This window comes from Calypte anna, chromosome Z (genome assembly GCF_003957555.1).
Source record: "Calypte anna isolate BGI_N300 chromosome Z, bCalAnn1_v1.p, whole genome shotgun sequence".
NCBI lineage: Eukaryota > Metazoa > Chordata > Aves > Apodiformes > Trochilidae > Calypte > Calypte anna.
Window position 1 is genome coordinate 64,823,541 of NC_044274.1, and position 17,717 is coordinate 64,841,257.

General features: G+C 44.6%; 1 protein-coding gene across 1 annotated transcript in view; it reads left to right on the forward strand.

Moving 5' to 3' along the window:
• Positions 1 to 7,998: 7,998 nt before the first annotated feature.
• KIAA1958 (KIAA1958 ortholog) overlaps positions 7,999 to 17,717 on the forward strand; it is a 52,879-nt gene continuing 43,160 nt past the window's right edge. The window contains exon 1 of the mRNA XM_030467476.1: positions 7,999 to 8,072. The gene's annotated coding sequence lies outside the window, so the exon portion shown is untranslated. The remainder of the gene's footprint in view (positions 8,073 to 17,717) is intronic.

The window sequence follows — 17,717 nt, forward strand, 5'->3', positions numbered from 1 at the left end:
TAATGCTCCATCTACATGTTTACCACTTTGGCTGCTGTCATTTACTTTTCTTTGAAGTAAAGCAGAGCTTCCAAGAACATCACATATGAGACATTGTTGTCAGCCTGCTATAGATGAGCAATTGCACCAAGGACTGGGAATTATGACAGGATTTCTATGGTGAAACCAAAAAATAAGCCCCGGCAGCAGTCCAGTTCTGTCACTGCAAAGCTTTCCCCACTCTCCACAGTTTGGCGGCTAAAGGGTGAACTCCTCTAAAAAAGCAAGTTTGCCCTCACAGACCAGTGGTAAGAAAAGTGCTATCATCTGTCTGAACATGAACTTAGAGCTACCTATGCAAGGGGGTGAAAAGGAAGTCCCAGTTTTGTTTTACAGCCACTCTCTGAGTTGTAGAGCACATTAGGGAGTAACTCGAGGTCACAGGCTGGAGATCGAAGCGTTCATGGTTTCTTAGACATAGGAAACAGCCCATTGTCCTTACCCTACCTACAAAAATTACCCACAGTACGTTCTCATTAGTGTCAGCCAAATCTCCATTCTATAATTAGCTCATTCTTACACTGCCAAGTCCCCTGCTTTCTTTCAAGTGGGTTTCTTATTGAGCTGTCATTATGCATTTTTGCCATATTCATTATTCTGTTTTTTGTTTAATGTGCTCTGCTTTACCTGTGTATTTCTGTCATGCAAGAGCTGACACTCTCCTTGTTGCCCCACATACATCCTGTTACACCAAGACCCGGGGGTTTCTGATATTATTGTGGGTCTTCCCAAAACAAATGGAGAGCTGCTACCCAGTGCAAGAGGAAATGGAGAATTACAGTCCTGTCCTTTCTGTCTCAACCATTTCTTGCAGATGGCTGCTCTGGGGAAGCTCTACAATACTTCTTGTATGCAGTTGATCAAGGCTTTCTCTGACTCTTTATTTTTCAGGTCAGTCTTTTTTTGTCTGTAAGACATTCAAGTTATTTGTCTAAAGCAGAAATAATTTTCAATACTGAAAGGAGCTCATTCTTCGCATTTCAAAACCATTTTTGTAAGAGCTCTGTCGCCCAAGCAAAAACTAAGAAATTAAAAGCTTTTCTGTATTACAGAAGTTCATATTCTCTCTCATTTACACAGAGAACGCTGTCAATCTCATTTGTCTTTCCATGAGGAAAAACAACTGAAACTTCTTCCTCTGAGTAGTAAAAGTGTCATGAAAGTTGAAAATGAGACTTCTTGGACTCTCTAAAGCCATATCAGAAAAGTTAAAATCCAGAGGAATTTCATAAAAAGTACAGTTGTGTGTTGAAAACTCTGAAAAAGCGCAGACTGGATTTTCAAGGGTACTTTAGGCCTCTGGTGAAGTAGCACAGACATGCTGGCAACTGACCTTCACATGCCTTTCTCTGTATTCCTACTGGTTAGAGTCATAGAATAATTTGGGTTGGAAAGAACCTCCAAAGGTCATCCAGTCCAACCCCCCTCCAGTAAGCAGGGTCACCCTCAACTAGATCATGTTGCTCAGAGCCTCATCAAGGCTCTACCTTGAATATCTCCAGGGATGGGGCCTCAACTACCTCCCTGGGCAACCTGTTCCATTTTTCCACTATCCTCATGGTAAAGAACTTTTTCCTAACCTCCAGTCTAAATCTACTCTTATCTAATTTAAAACCATTGCCCCTCATCCTATCACTGTAAGCTCTTGAAAACAGTCCATCTCCAGCCTTCTTGTATCCTCCTTCAGGTAATGGAAAATTGCTATCAGGTCTCCCCTTTTTTTCTCCGGGATGAACAACCCCAAACAGAGCCTCAGAAGGGCAGAGTCTCCTGTTAATCACTAATTACTGGAACAGGACAAAGCCTTTGCAGTGCATTGTGGTGGCTGCATCCCTGCTCCTCAAATTGTCCCACACTGCCTTCTATTTAGGAACAAGATTGGAACACTCCTTGCCGGATCACACCTTTTAATTCAGCCTGGTGTTTCCTACAGGACCTGAAAGACATCTGCCCGAGGTCTTGTGCAACCTGCCCTGCCCCAGCCAGGTGGAACAGTGTTTTCAACACGCAACCATAGCAAGCAGGCAGCTGGAGAGCAGGACCACTCTCCTCTAACCTCCATGTTCAGATCAGGTTCCCTGTGGGCTTGTGTCCCATGCTACTGACCCAGAAGGGAGCATGTCTTCCTCTCTTGTGGATTCCTTCAACTCTCTGTGCCCTATTTTCTGACCTATGGAGCAGGGATGTAGGGCCAGTGTTAAGCACAGCATTACAAGTACTGAAATACTGTAGAGCAGGGTGCAACAAGATGCTGAGATGAAGGACAGGCAGAGCAGAAGGACCAGGTCTACCAAAGATGAATTCATCCTGAAACCATCTCCAGAAGTGACAGGAATCATTCAGCAACATTCTGTGCCCACACAAGTAATTTTTGGGGCAGGCAGGCAAGTAAAGGAAGAATTAACCAGAAGTGGTTTGCTTTGAAATATTGTGTACATTTAATTACAGATGTTCCAGAAATGCTAATTCAAGAACTCTGCTTTAAAAAAACTTTCCTTTAGTAACGAGCGTATGTGAGGGGCAAATTGCTTTGTTGCTCTTCATTTCTAAGGATCACTCTTAAGCAAATGGATTGTGCTGTGGTGCTGTGTTGCCATGCCCTGGTAAACAAATCAACATTTCAAAGAGTAAACTTCCGAAGTTTTCTATAGAAAACCTAAAAAGACCCCAAAACTGACAGACAAACATCTTAATCCTGTATTCTGTTCTCTTTATTACCAGTTTTTCAAAGAATTTCACAATAACAAAATCCCTGTCCCTTGTTTTACTCCCTGACACTGTCAGACAGTTGTTGTCCACAGAAGTGCTCTCAGCCTGCTTGACAATTTTCATTCTTGTCCTGCCCACACCCTTGTATCTCTACTGCACTGCTACTGAAAACTTGGGATGCAAGTCCTCTACACAAACCATGGGAGCAGGACTCTGTCCTCTTATTCCCTAACCCCCAGAGTGTTGCAATACCCCACCTCAACTTGTCACACCCATTGTCTGCATGCAAGGCAGGCCACTGGACTTCCTGCACCTCACTGTCCTTGACTTCCAGACCTCATGGCTGGGTGTCTGGAAGCTGTACCTGCCCTGCAGACCCACTTTTTGCTCTGTCCTTCCAGGGTATTGCTGCCACCCCAGGGGATCCCCCCACACTTTTCCAACCTATTACCATGTCCCATTCAGAAGAGGGAGACAAGAGATTTAGATTTATAAATCCCCAACAACAGAGTCTTGTTGTGAGACAAGCGACAGACAAGTTCAGAAGTCCATGCACAAACATTTATTAATTTCCCACAGTGTATTAACTGGATTAATGATAATCAGCTCTGTGTATAGCAAACTATGGCAAGCAGTATGACATGCCTTGCATTACTAATACATGAATATTCCAGCTGTGTGACTTCAGTAAAAGCATGGCAGGCCTTGCATTACAGAGTGATTTTAGAAAGGAAAAAGGAGAAGCAGAAAGAATAGGAGAAGAAAAGATAGAGACAATGCCAGTCCTGGATCCAGCATTAGGCCTGCCAGGGTGGGTGTTTGGTGTGGAGAGAGAAAGAGCCCCTGTGCTTCATTGTGTGCCCCTATTTATTGGCTCCAGCACTCAGCACTTCTGGAACATTCTTGCTAAACTACAACATCATTTTACTATTGGTACATTTGTTCCCATTTTTTATGTAAATTAGCACACACATTCCTTGTGTGGGGACAAGTCTGAATTAGGTCTGTGGTCATGATCTCCCCCCTGCTACCTTAACCTTTTCCCCAGGTACTGCAGGTTTTGCTGGCTTCATGCCATGTGGCATAATGTTTTCTCTCCTACCTCCCAAAATTCCTTTTCATCTTAATCCTTGTAACTCTTTAAGCCTGTTACATAGGCTTCTGGTACTCCTCAACAGTCTTCCCTTTGTTTAAATCCCCCGCTTTCTGAGAGCTTTTGTTTCAGGGAGAAGTTTCTCTGAGTATCTGAGACATTCTCTTGCTGCTACACACACCTGTCTCAGCAAATAGTTCTTTGTTTCAGGGGACCACAAGTCGATAGGAATGTCAGGACCTGGGTTGACCTGTCCCTTCATTTGGTATCCCACACCCATTAATACTGACTTGTAGGTACCTGTTTTTCTCCAAGCCCTTTCATACAGGGAAGCATGTAAGCAAACGCGGAATGGGTCTACCTTGTATTTAGTCCTCTTAAAAGGAATTGGAGGGGAGATTCAAGCTGGCACATTGACATTTGGGCTGGGAAGCTGGCTCCCTGGATTTTCTCTGCTTTTATCTTAGACTCATCTGGAGGCACTAACAGTGAACATCCAGTGGACTGCCTGCATGCTGGCAGGCTGCCAAAAGGAAGGACCTCTTACAGAGGTAAAGAGAAAGGCCACCACAAGGTTCTGCCAGCAGAACTGCAATTCTTGTGGGACCTTTTGGGACTTTCCAAAAATTTCTCTCTCCACGCTCCATCTGACTGATGTGGTCAAATCTTGCTTGGTTCACATCAAATGTAGTCTGAAAAAAGGCATTTCCTTCAGTTCACACTGTCTCAAGGGGCTGCCTTTTTCTCAGTAAGCTACTGGCTGTGTGAGGCATTTTTCTGATTGGAAAGTGGTTCTAGCTTAACTTCTTGCTCTGCAGGAGTTAGTTTGGCTGGGCATGTGTTCCTCTAGGGAACGTACCTTTGAAAAACACAGCATTCCTACTGTGGTAAGACACTGGTTTGTTAACAGCAGGCCTTGGAGGGCACACACCAGTGGGAACCTGCAGTGAAATGATGCAAAAGCAGTGGCAAAAGCAGGTGTGGCAGTGGCCTGATCCTTCCTGTAATCCAGCCAGTCCTAATTAAAACCTACGTGTGGCCTTTCTCATCTTTCCCTCTCATTCTAGAGCTCTTGTGGAAGGTCCTTAGTATATGACCAACCTTCTGCTAAAATCAGGATTATTTTCTGATGGCCCCCATCTCCCTCCCAGAGATGCTGTTCAGCACTTCCCAGAGTAGGAGTGCTATTTTACCTTGGTGTTTCAGCTGGCAAAACTTCTGGCACAAGGTCAGGCTCATGACTGATGGTGGAGGCTGATGGAGACCATATGTGTGTGCTGGCACACCTTGCCCAACTGGGCAGGAGCAAGTAGGGACAGCCAGGCACAAACTGCAGGGATGTGACTCATCCATTGCTTCCTTCCTTCCTGGGTCAAACACAGGGCAGACCTGGGCAGCAAAAACAAACTTCCAGCATGAATCCCAGCTCACCTGCCAGTCTGGCACAACTGGGATAAAGACCTGTGACACTGATGTGAGTTGGCACCTGTCTCTTCTCACAGATAATGTCTCTGGGAAAAGACTAAGCTCTGATCTGTTACTACTGGAACTACCCAGTGCTGGAGGGATGCTGAAGAAGCTGAGGGGCTTCACAACAAAGCTATGCAGTCATGAGGTGTCTGCATGTCTTCTATGAGATGAAGGCATCTGTGCTCTGATGTAGCTGTATGATCATCTACCTATATTCTATGATCATTGGACCACTCTTCAAGCAGACAGGAGGGCAGCGATTCCTCTCTCTGTCTGGCAGCTACAGTGAGTAGCTTTCCTGCAAAAAGCTCAGTTCTTGTGGGATCAGGGATGCTTTTGTCTTTGTCCACTGCTTTTAGACTGCTGTTGGCATTGGTGTTAAGAGGATAGCAGGTAATCTGGCAGGTCCAGGAGGGGAGAGCATGAGCTTCTGCTGAGCACCACGAGCAGTAGTTTTCCTGGCACTGGTGCCTGGAACGAGCAAATTCCTCCTCATCATGCAGCCTGATGGTGCAGATGAATGGTCATAGCACAGATGGATCAACAGAGATTATGGAGTTGCCTGAGGTCACAGAAGAAAGATTATATTAGGTCTGGGATGAGGATGTGATATACCTTCTTCCTCATCCCACTGCAGGATGCTGCTGTCTCATCTGAGGATGTGGACCATCTATGAAGAGATGCTCAGCACCTGAGGCAGGTGTCCATGCCAAGAGTCAGAGACTCTTTTATGCTGATGTGTGTAATGCCAGCTGAGGAGAAACAACCAGGTTTAACACCCCCTCACTGCAGCAGTCCCTTGGCAGCTCTGAGGCAGGACAGTCCCATTTAGGATTCTTTGTCTTTAGAAGTCTAACACTGAACACTTGTTTTTAAAGCATTAAAGATCTCCACTGAGCTGCAGTGACATGACAGTGATATCTTACAGGGATGGCAATTTTCCCCAGGTGAAGTTAAAGCTGCTACCAAATTCACAGGCAGACCCAGAAAGAGCATTATTTTTGGCACAGCCACACTTCCAGATTGCCTGCATTATACTCTTGCGTAAGCATTGTTGCCATCATAGCTTGTAGCATGTGTTAGCCCAGTCAAGTTTTGCAAATGTTGGCATAAGAAACATGAGGAAAGGAAACCTCTGGGGCATGAAGCAGCCGGCTTGGAAGGCTGATTCTCCCCCAGCAGCATCCAGGCCTGTCTCCTTCTGGAGTGATGCAACAAGGCAGGGGAAAAGGCTCAGAAGAGGAGACAAGCCGAGTTTGCTTTGGCACGCGCCTTGCTCCTTATGGGAGAACCAACACCCAGAGAAAATGCTGCAAGCACATGGTGAGCCCTCCCATGATTAATTGCAAAGAAATCCTAACATAAGTGATGTTACTGTTGAGATCTCTCGTGGCAAACAATCAAGAAAGCTGCATTTTTCACAACGGATAAATCACAGTTTTTATTGCCTAATATCCAGACATGGGAGGAGTGCACATATATGAGCACAGATGTGTGTAAACCATATAGAAGTAACAAAAACAAGAAGTTGTACTTACTATCTGACTACCAGCAGGGAAATAGGGTGCTGGAGCAAGTCCAGAGGAGGGCAATGAAGTTGGTGAAGGGCCTGGAGCACAAGTCTTAGGAGAAACATCTGAAGGAACAGGGGTTGTTTAGCCTGGAGAAAAGGAGGCAGCATGGAGAGCTTATTGCTCTCTACAACTACCTGAAAGGAGATTGTAGGAAGGGGGGGATTGTCTCCCAAATAACAGTTGATATGATTAGAGAAAATGGCCTCAAATTGCACCAGGGGAGGTTTAGATTGGATGTTAGGAATAATTTCTTCACTGAAAGAGGTTGTCAGGCACTGGAAGAGCCTGCTCAGGGAAGAGGTGGAGTCACCATCCCTGGAGGTGTAGATGTGCTGCCGACGGACGTGGTTTTGCAGTGGCAGTGCTGGGTTAACTGTTGGACTTGATGATTTTAAAGGTCTTTTACAATATCACTGATTCTATGATACCGTGATTCTATTTAAAAAAACAAAGACAAAAAACAAAAACGCAGTAAACTGTGTATCTCCAGGTCTGCAGAAGACAACTGAGACCGAGCAGTTGGACACAGCTACTCAGGGTAACTCGGTAACTCGGCTGGCGTAACTCAGTAGACCTTGGTCAGGATGCTTCAAACTACAGCATTTTCTGTCACCCCAGAATGTGTTCCTTGGCACTGCCGGGACAACCCGTGTGTTGCGTGGGGCATTTCTCCCCGTTTTTCCCCAGGTAGCGGCTCCTTCCCGTGGCATTGCGGGCACAGGGGCTCTGCCTCCTCCCGTGGGGCAGAGCTGCCCACCCTCCACCACCATCACCCGAGGGGTCTCCTGCCCCGCTGCCCCCCGCTGCCCCCCCCTCCTCCACCCTCGGGGCAGGCTTCGGCAACTCCCTCCCCGCCCCGTCCGTCCAGGGGGGTGTGTGCTGTGGGGCGGGGGTGTGTGCCCGTGCACACTCACTTCCTGCGGTGCGCGTGCCCTTGCACACTTCCTGCGGTGTGTGTGTGTGACCGGCGCCGGTTTCCGGCCGCTGACAGCCGGCGGGCCCGCCGCCGCCTCCTCACCGGATCCGAGCCCAGCGCGCAGGGCAGAGCCGAGAGCGGCGGGGGCGGAGGAGAGGGAGGAGGAGGGGGAGGGAGCCCGGCACCCCCCGCCCCCAAGCGCTATCACGGTAATCCCCCCCCATGCAATACAGCCGATATTGCACGGCCTCCTTCCGACCGGCACCTGCAGGTACGTGACCCGCCGGCTGCACCCGGTGTGTGCGTGCGTGTACCTGCGTGCGTGTGTGCACATGTGTGTGTGTGTGCGTGTGTGTGTGCATGCGTCTGTGCGCCTGCATGTGTGTGTGCGTGTGTGCACGCGTTTATGGCTGCGTCTGTGCATGCGTGTGCATGCGTGTGTGTGCGTGCATACAGCGCTGCCCGCCGGGGGGGCGGGGGATGCTCCCCCGTTCGCTCTTTGTGCCGAGCTCAGGGCTCTTCGGGAAGAAGCTTATCCGGACAGATACATAGACTTTGCCACCCCGACCCTTCTGCCCGACCACCCCAGCCCATAGGCTGTGCGGTTCACCGTTGCGGGTGTGCTCCCACCCCCGTGCTGCACAGGAGGACAGGAGTGCCTGGGGGTCGGGGGTCGAGGCAAACCGAGACATAGGGATGACCTCCGACGTGGGCTTGACCACTCCAGCCCCCGTTGCATCCTCTTGCAAGCAGAAATTAGACCCTTCCTGTCCCCTTGCCCGCCCCACCCTCAGGAGAGAGAGGTAGGAGGGGGTCAGTGGTGTGGGAACCCCGAAGGGCAGAAGGACAGTGACTGATAGTGAGGTTTGAGCCCCTCTGCGGCTGAGCCGCCCACCCCGGCATCTCCGTGGGAGGGCAGGGGATCTCCGGAGGGTCCGTCTGGTTGCCAGCCCCAGCAGGCAGCGGGGTGCGCGCTGGGGAAAGCAGACCCTGGCAAACTTGTCACAGAGACGAGGCGGGGGCAATAAGGGAAGCCAGAAAACTATGGAACAAGCTTGGAAAAGATGGTTAAGTGCAAAGGAAAAGAGTGAAAAAAACGGTGGGGAGAGATACGGTGAGCCTTCCACGATTTAATTCTGTCAGTCTCAGAAACAGAGCTGCTTCCCAGCCAAAGAAACAACTAACCATACATTAAAACTCACCTTCCACCTACAGTGTTGGTGGTTATAAATATCCCCTGAGCACAGCTCAGCAGTGCTCGATGTAGAGTGAGGCTGTTTTCCACTTGAGTGAATGAAGATCTGTCAAAGGAACAAAGCAATGCACCAGGTAAAAATGAACTCCTCGTCTATGTCTGCCTTCTTACGTTTGAGTTGTGAATACACAAAGTTTGCTTTTGCCTGACTTCTCTGCCATTCCCCTTCTATCCTCTCAGAAATACATCCTCAGCAAGCAGTGCTCAAACTGTGATAGGTGCTAAGACCTCTCCCTGAACTGCTGGGGACAGTAATGGTTTCCATTTTTCTGTTGAAAATTAGTGGGACCAAGCCCTTAGTGTGCTTGTGAGCAGTAGGAAGAATCTGCATAAATCAAATTATTACAACCCTTTGCTGTGTTCTGGATAACAGCTTTTCTGGTTAGGGACTAGGCTTGTTTTTCTTAACTTTTTTTTTTTCTTTTTTTTCTTTTTTTTTTTTTCTTTTTTTTTTTTTTTTCCTTTTTTTTTTTTTTTTTTTCTTCTTTAAACAGCATAACCCTGAAAGGGGGTTTTTTGGGTCAGGAGTGACCAGTTCCTGTTTCCCTTCATGACTGCTTCTCTTACTCCCCAGGTATTTTGGAGATCACACTGACAGGGCTGTACTCATGTGGCACTGCAATCAACCTGATAACCTCAGCAGCTCCATGCTGGGGCTGCACGCCTGCCTCACAGCACACGTGCATCAGTTCAGACAGCTTCCAACTGTCTGATATTACCAGGAGATGTGTAAAATTGTCTTGCAGGTCAGGTCTGCCAGTTGTTCCCGGCTGATCTTTCAGGCTTGCCTAAACATATTTTTGCCCACTTCTGAAGCCACACAAAAGTTGAAAGTCAGAAGTCACAGGGTTTGTCCACTCACCTGCTGTCCTGTGCTAAATCTGGCACACGACCTGGCTAACTGATACCCACAGCTCCTCTCCTTTCTAATCTTTCAGCACAAAGCTCCTTTTCAGCCTTGTGCTCAAGTTTATTAGGTCTTTGAAATCCTTTGTAGATGAACTAAAAAAACAGGTTGATAGTTGAAAAATGTTGCACCCAAACGAGTAATAAAGAGGTAAGAATTTGCAAAAGGATCCTATGTGAACTGAGTATTAACAGAAAGTATTCAGGGAGTGATAGATGGCCTTACATGCAGTGTTAAGCCGGTTGTGAGAGAGGTATGCAGTGGACTTACTCTTTCTGATATTGGCAGTAGCTCATCTCAAGATTGTAACACAAGTTGTCTTTGTATGCCACTAAAATAGCTGGGTTTTCAGGAGGTAACCTAAAACTTGTGGAAAAGCTGTAACAGCTCAAGTACTTCCCTAACCACTGTTAGCAAGCTGGTGCTTTGCTTTGTTTCGTTTTGTTTATTTTAAAGCAAATACATACTGATGTTGCTCCTGTACTGACGCATTCATGCACTGGTAGTCTCCATACTATGCTAGGGAGTTTCCTATAACTTACTGGAAGTTTCAAAAGCCCAGCACAGTTCTGCTGAATTCACACAACGATAACAGGTGTAGAGTCACAGGGTACCCAGAGTGGTAGCAGTTTGCTTTGTTAGCAATTCATACCTGTCAGTTGCCAGGTACACCTTTGTCCAGTGGCCATGGAACATCACCTTGGTGCACATTTGAATGGGCTAACATGCACTCCAGCTCCTCAGAGACCTTCAGATTTTCAGTAGGGACATGTTTCGCTATTTTCAATCTCCCAGCTTTATGCTTGTCTGCTTCCCTCCCCTCAGTTATAGAATGCAGACAGAGGAGGTCTGAAGTTCTCAGCTGTGGGCAGACCTGTAATCCCAGCCTCAGCACTCACTTCCACGCTGCCGGTTTTTCTGCATCTGCACCCTGGGAGTGATAACCCATCCGTGTACAGCTCATAGAGGTGGCGTGAAAATTAACCTCTGTTTGTAAGGCACTTCACAGAAATGTGTATGGCAATTAGTCCTCTTGAGGGTTGTTATGTATCTGGTAATTCAGGTGTAACTAGCTGAACACAAGGCTCTGCTGTCCAAGGTTATTGCTGCACACCTTCCCGCAAAGTGAATTGGGGTGAGATGAAGGTTAGTCACTTAAAATAGTGCATGTTTTACCAGCTTTTCTGATTAAGTTTCTGGGGAAAATATTAAAAAAGGAGTGTTAGTCTGAGTCAAATGTTTCCATGATGGATCTGCATAATAGCTCAAAGGAACTTGGAAGACTTGTAGCTTAGTACTATTAATTATGAAGACGACCCATGGAGCATGACTGCTTCGTCTTCAGTTACTTGATCTTGGCTCTGATTTATTGATTTATGAACTTTATTTACTGGCAAGGCTGGTGAATTCTCTTGCAAGACAAAAAATGCAGCATGCCAGCCCTCTCTCGTTTCCATGGTAATGGGTACACTGCATAGATCCCCTAATGAGACCCTTGGCTGGCCACTGATGGCCTGCATTTTTCTGGTTTTGTAGTTCTGGGCCCTAAAGTAAATAAAAGGTCTTGTTGATATGAATGTCCAGACTTAGGCAGTCAAATGGAAACAGAAATGAAAGAACAGATGCCTGCAGCATGGTGAGAGTGTGCTATAATTTAGCCTCAGTCATACATGCATAGATGGGATATCAGCAAATAATTTCAGTATTATGTTTTCTTTGGAGGAGGGTTTGGGAAAAGATCCTAGGTCTTGGATTTAGCTTTAGCTTTGGATACCTCTTCTGTGATACCTATGCCAAGAAGGAAGTTATTTTTCATGGTCTGGGAGCTATTGTAAATTTTAGGTGTTTCTACATTTTCTGGTCTGACAATTTTTATCACAGTCCTTATATTGCTGGAGAGTTCCTTCATACTGCTCCGTTCCCTTTTTCTATTTATTGTTCAGCTACAGGCAGGATATGCAAACTTTTGTTCACTTGTCTGTAGTTAGCTCAGAGATGTCACATGAATCCTGCTGGACTCGGGCATCTTAGGGTTTGAGTGCTGTGAAAAGTTACAGGAACAAAAGTTTTCCTGTAAGTGCGAAATCACAGGACTAGATTCATGGAATTCACAGAGTGAGCACTGTGATCTTCTGTAAGTTTCTATTTCCACAGCAAGATTCAAAGTAATTATTATATGAAAACGGTCCCTGTACCTAGAATATTTTACATATATGGTTTACAAATAGTACCTAAGACAATTGGAAGAGACAAAGGAAGAGGTGCTTCTTCCCTTTTCAGTCCAGCTTTATTTCATTACTTTTCCCGTGCATTTTTATATGGTTGTGCTATCATTTTCCTTTGCAATCTTCAGTAAAATGAGTGTATTTGTTCAGTGTGGACAATCAGGCGAAAAAAACCCAAACAAACTGAGAATAATTAAAAAAACCCCACTAACATATAGCAGTGAGCAAACATCCAGGCATTTGAAAGCTTTACTGTTTAGTCCTTTGGCTTATGAACACCTGTAATGAGACAAATAGACAGGAAAGGGCCCATGATATGATTATCTTCTGCAGCAAGCATGTGTAAAGCTGCCAGCAACTGAATTTAGTCATTCCAAATTTCATCAGCTGTTCTGTTGTGGCTTAAGGTTGAAGAAAAGAAAAACCTGTGGTGATTTAGTAGTTTACACTGAAATTCTTTCAGTGCCTCTAAATGACCTGTGGTGGTACCATACAGTGGATTAGCCCAACCTGCCTTAAAGATGTTGGCTGGTGTATCAGGCAGAATAAACCTAACTGGAACAAGGGATGGATTAGAATTCTGTCTTAAATGGAAATCTCCAGTGGAAAGCTGTAAAATGGCAAAGAGCCAGACACGGCACCCTCTGTAGGATCCCAGGCTGCTGATCTGTCATCTTCAGTGTTGGAGACAGCAGCATTTTGAAGCAGTTCTTTCCCATATGTGGAGCTGTGCTGGCCTGCTGACAAGGAACCTGCCATTGGTAAAACTATTTGCTGGGTCCTGCTGTTTCGGCTGCCAGGGTCAAGTGTGTCCCCTGCCCCTTCACACACGCCTCCAGCCCAAAAGGCTGAGTTTCTGGTATGCCTCCACAGAACCCAACCATTCATTATGTGGGTGTAAATTTCTGCAAGGTCAAGGGCTGTGGTTTACAAGCTGTTTTGGGAAATCTCTGAGGAGTTTGCCCACTAGTGACCCAAAATAACTGCTGTTATATTTTACAAATATGTAAAGATGTGTTATATAAAACCAGGATTAATACACAGATAGGGAATTATGCTCACTTATGTACACATATGTATTATACATATGTACATATTACATATGTAATAATTGTCTACATATAAATATAACAAATTTTGAATTATATTATTGTGCAATCTGCAGGTTTTGGTATATTAAATATAATCTTCCATATTTACATAGTATATATGTTATTATTACTGTACGTAATTGTTAAACACATTCTACTCTATTCTATTGTCAGATGGGAGAAAAGATAGGTCTCACAGGCATGGTATGTGACTTAAGGGGTGAGGGAGCTGTGATTTGTCTGGGGTCTGTCCTACTCCCTATCCTATTCAGCATTTTCCTAAGCGATACAGAGGAAGGAATAATGCAGCTGCCTCCTTATTGCACCTGCCTGGAGCACAGGGCCAGAAGAGCCACAAAGGTGTGGGAGCACAGAGTTATGTTTCAAAATTGTCTCAGGGGGCTGGAGATCTGGGCTGGAGGTGAAAAGGTGTGATGTGTAAAAGGCAGGGCTCTGCTCCTTTCTAACATCAGGGAAATGCTGAAATTATAAGGTGGCTTGCAAGTTTTGGGCCATTTTTCTTTTTTAGAAAAAAAAAAAAATAAAAAAAAATCTGAAGCAAAGAAGGGAGTAATTTTGCTTCATGACCAAGGTGGATGGGAAAAGAATCAATAATTTTCAGTTGGAGTGAAAGTCAGGGCCAGGCATCAAAATGTGCTCTCTAAGGAAAAGGCTCACAAAGCTCTGGGATAACCTGCGAGGATGCTGCCATGGGAAGTCCTCACAATGGCACTAAAGGAGTGTCTCTCTGGAGGGAGAGAGGAGCTGGAAGGAGTTTTTTTGTAGAATCAGAGTATAATGGGCATTTCCCAACAGGTTTAAGTAAGACAAACAGAAACCCAGTTTTTTTTTTAAGAGGAGATACAGAGAGGGGGGGAGAACAGTTGCCTGCCTGAAGTTGGTGGCTACAGCAAATCACTTTGTAACCCAGAGGAAGGTAACCAGAGTAATGTATGAAGGGCTGCATGGAGGGATGTTCACAGCTTGAAGAAGACAACTCTGTGGTGAAATGGGAAACCTTTTCCATTGGCATATGTTCAGCTTTGTCATTGTCCTGGCACTAATATCTCTCTAGAAGTTGTCCTACTGGAGGAAGGCACTCAGAAAGTGAGAAACTTCCTCCCTTTTTTTTTAACAGCATACAGTACCGACACCTTATCTGGGATGTAGCTGGGTGTTTCCAAATAGTAGTGTACAGCCAGCTTCCAGAATGACAGCCAAAATTAGGGAAAGATGATCTTTTAATATGCATTTGGCGTTGCAGTGTTTTATTAACTTTCTATTTGTTTCCTCTCCTTAAACCTGAAGCCACAGACCACAATTCCTATACTTCTGGTGTATCTGAGTCTGCATATGGAGAAAGAGGATGTATTTGTCTCTCTGCTAAGTGTTGTCCTGAAGCTGTAGAGAAAACCCTCATTGCATCGTGATAGTTTGTAGAATCTGCTGCAACACACCATAAGGAGCCAGCATATTTTAGCTGGTAACACTCCAAATGTCATAGCTTAGAATTTGCAAAATATTGCAGGATGGAACAAAATTAATGAATTACTCTCAAAATGTAGAAGCTGGAGCTTTTATTTAATCTCTGAGATTTTGTGTTTTGATGTTGAGGCAGTTTTGCGCAGAAGATGCCAAAATACTTGTTCAATTGAATGGTTTCTCTTTCATAAGAAGGACATGGAGCCTTTGGAGCAAGTCCAGAGCAGGGCCACAAAGATGATCACAGGGCTGGAGCACCTCTCCTCTGAAGGCAGGCTGAGAGAGTTGGGGTTTTTAGACCTGGGGAAGAGAAGGCTCCAGGGAGACCATAGAGCACCTTGCAGAACCTGAAATGGCAGCACAAAAGCTGGGGAGGGATTTTTTTTACAGGGACGTGTAGTGATAGGACATGGGGGAATGGCTTTAAATTGGAAGAGGGGAGATTTAGATGCAATATTAGGAAGAAAATCTTTCTTGTGAGGGTGGTGAGACACTGGCACAGGTTTCCCAGGGAAACTGTGGATGCCCGCTCCCTGGAAGTGTTCAAGGCCAGGCTGGATGGGGCTTGAAGCAGCCTGATCCAGTGGAAGGTGTCCCTGCCCTGCTGAGATTTACTGTAACTGTAAGCTTTTTTTATACTTTTTTTTTTCCCATGTATAAGTAACAAAGTGAGTATTTCCTGTCTGAAATTTAAATTCTGTACTGTCTTCTAGCTTTGTCTTTCTTTCTTTTCTCTGGCTTCTTTTTTATTTCTTTATTGCCTTTTTAAAAACTGAGCTATTACTCATAGACTTGTTAAATTTTTTTGACCCAAGAGGCAAACATTTATTGTGCAATTGGTAAACTACAATTGAAATCATTCTGTGAAGTGCTTGGAATAGTCTGTGCCAGATGTGCGAATGCTGGCAATTTCAGAGAATGTGATGAGTGTTAATGACTTAATTCTAAACCATTTACATTTGCCTTTTCTGTTTCTTATTTCCAAAAATACAGATAACTGTTGTGGAACTGAACCAGTTAAGAAGAAGTGTCATCCTAATAACAAATCAATGAATTTTAAGTATACCAGCTAATAATCTATATTTCTTCTAGATTTCAAATTACATGCCAATGTATTTTCTCCTTACCAGTTTAAAGCTCATGACCTCAAGTCAAGGCATGCAAAAAAACCCAATGCAACTAACCTGTGTCCAAAACCTCTTTCAGTTAAATCCTGTTTTCTTCCCAGAGTTTCTCTTCATAGCAAGATACAGCAAAGAACCCCTTAAATGGCATATTTATGCTGAACAGAATATTATGAATTAAACAAGCAATGTGGGACTCCACCCACCTTGCCTGACCTGGTGCCAGACTTCAGCCTAGGGTCTGGGCACATTGCTGGATGCTGAAGAGACAGTGTGACTTGATTGGAATACTGGCAGCTAATGAAGATTTTATGGCTAGGAACAGTTGGGTCAGATATTTCGATTTTATAGATCTGTCTTGGTTTGAGGGAGCAAAAGTGTTTATTGTGGAAGTGAGTGAAGAAAGCCAGAAAATTATTTATGCAGGATATATAGATCCAGACATGTAGACATTTTTTTCCCCTTTGTCTTACCAGGAGTAGCCAAAGGGCTCAGTCTTATAACAGATCTTATGGTGCAATCCAGCAAAACACAGGTCCTCCCAGAAATAGGAGTACTAGTCAATTATTGCTTGGAAATGCAAGTAGATAATTAAATTATGTGCATTTTTTTCCCTGTATTTTTTCCAAATTTTTTGTTTGTGACTGCTTCCCCATCAGCAAGCTTTTTTTGTCTGGTTTGATAATATATTTCAAAATAACGAGGTAGGTTTCATTATGGGAATGTACAGCATTCCTTCTTAGTAATGCATATACATGAATGAAAAAAACGAAGATTGGAAGAGAAAAAAAAATTGTAAATTTGGGTTTGCAATTTATTTTGGACTGCAAGGGAATACATTATATTCAGCATCACAAGTAACTCATGTTTTAGATGGCTCCACAAGATAGTGGAGCATTACTGTAATACAGCATCAGGCAATTTATATGGAGGGGTTGTTATTCACCTGGTCCTTTATTTGCAAGAAACATTCTGCACTTAAATTGAGCTCTTTCCAATATGCTGTGTCTACTTTGATGCACTGTGTTTGCTGTATGAATTTGAACAGTCTTCATAAAGATGCTTAAAATTTGTGTTTGTCTAGCCAGGAGTCAAGGAGAAATAGCAGCTTGGAGCCATAAAGCAAAGACATGCACTATTAACCATCGCCATTTAATTCTCTGTGTGTGCTAATATTCAATACTTTCCTGTTGGATGTTAACTCTCTAAAGCTAAGTGACCTCTTTCCACTCAGGCATCTCTAAAACTCTCTTCACCTCTACCGTCTTCCTAGATACTGATTAAACCATTGGGCTGTGTTTGATTAGCTCAGTTTACAAACAATTTAACTGGTGCAGAAGTGTTTGCATGGGGTGATACTGTGAAGATTAAGATGAGGGAAGTAAAAACCTGAAACCACTTCAGTCAGTGTTATGGATCAAAGAGGTATGAATCCAGCATGTGTGTGTGCATTTTACAATCTCAGGGCTTGCCCTTTGGGCTCAATGGTACATTTTCCTTCTCCAGTAGAAGTCTCTCTTTCCCTGTCAGTGGAAGGTGATGATTTGCCCCCCCTTGCAGCTGTTCCTCATGTGGCCATACCCTGATGTCAATGGCTTGCTTGTGGCTGTGAGATTCAGATCAGAAATATGCTTTTTAACAAGATAAGAGCAGAGCAAATTGCTCTGTGTTTTACTTCATTGATCTTGATGCACTACCAACTGTCCTACCACAGTTAAAAAGAAAAAACTTGAGTAAACACACCTAAACATCATCTCTTCAGTATCTCCTTAGCTGCCTCTACCTGTGAATTTCGCTACTTGCCTACACTGTGCAGTGTTGGAAGACAGTTT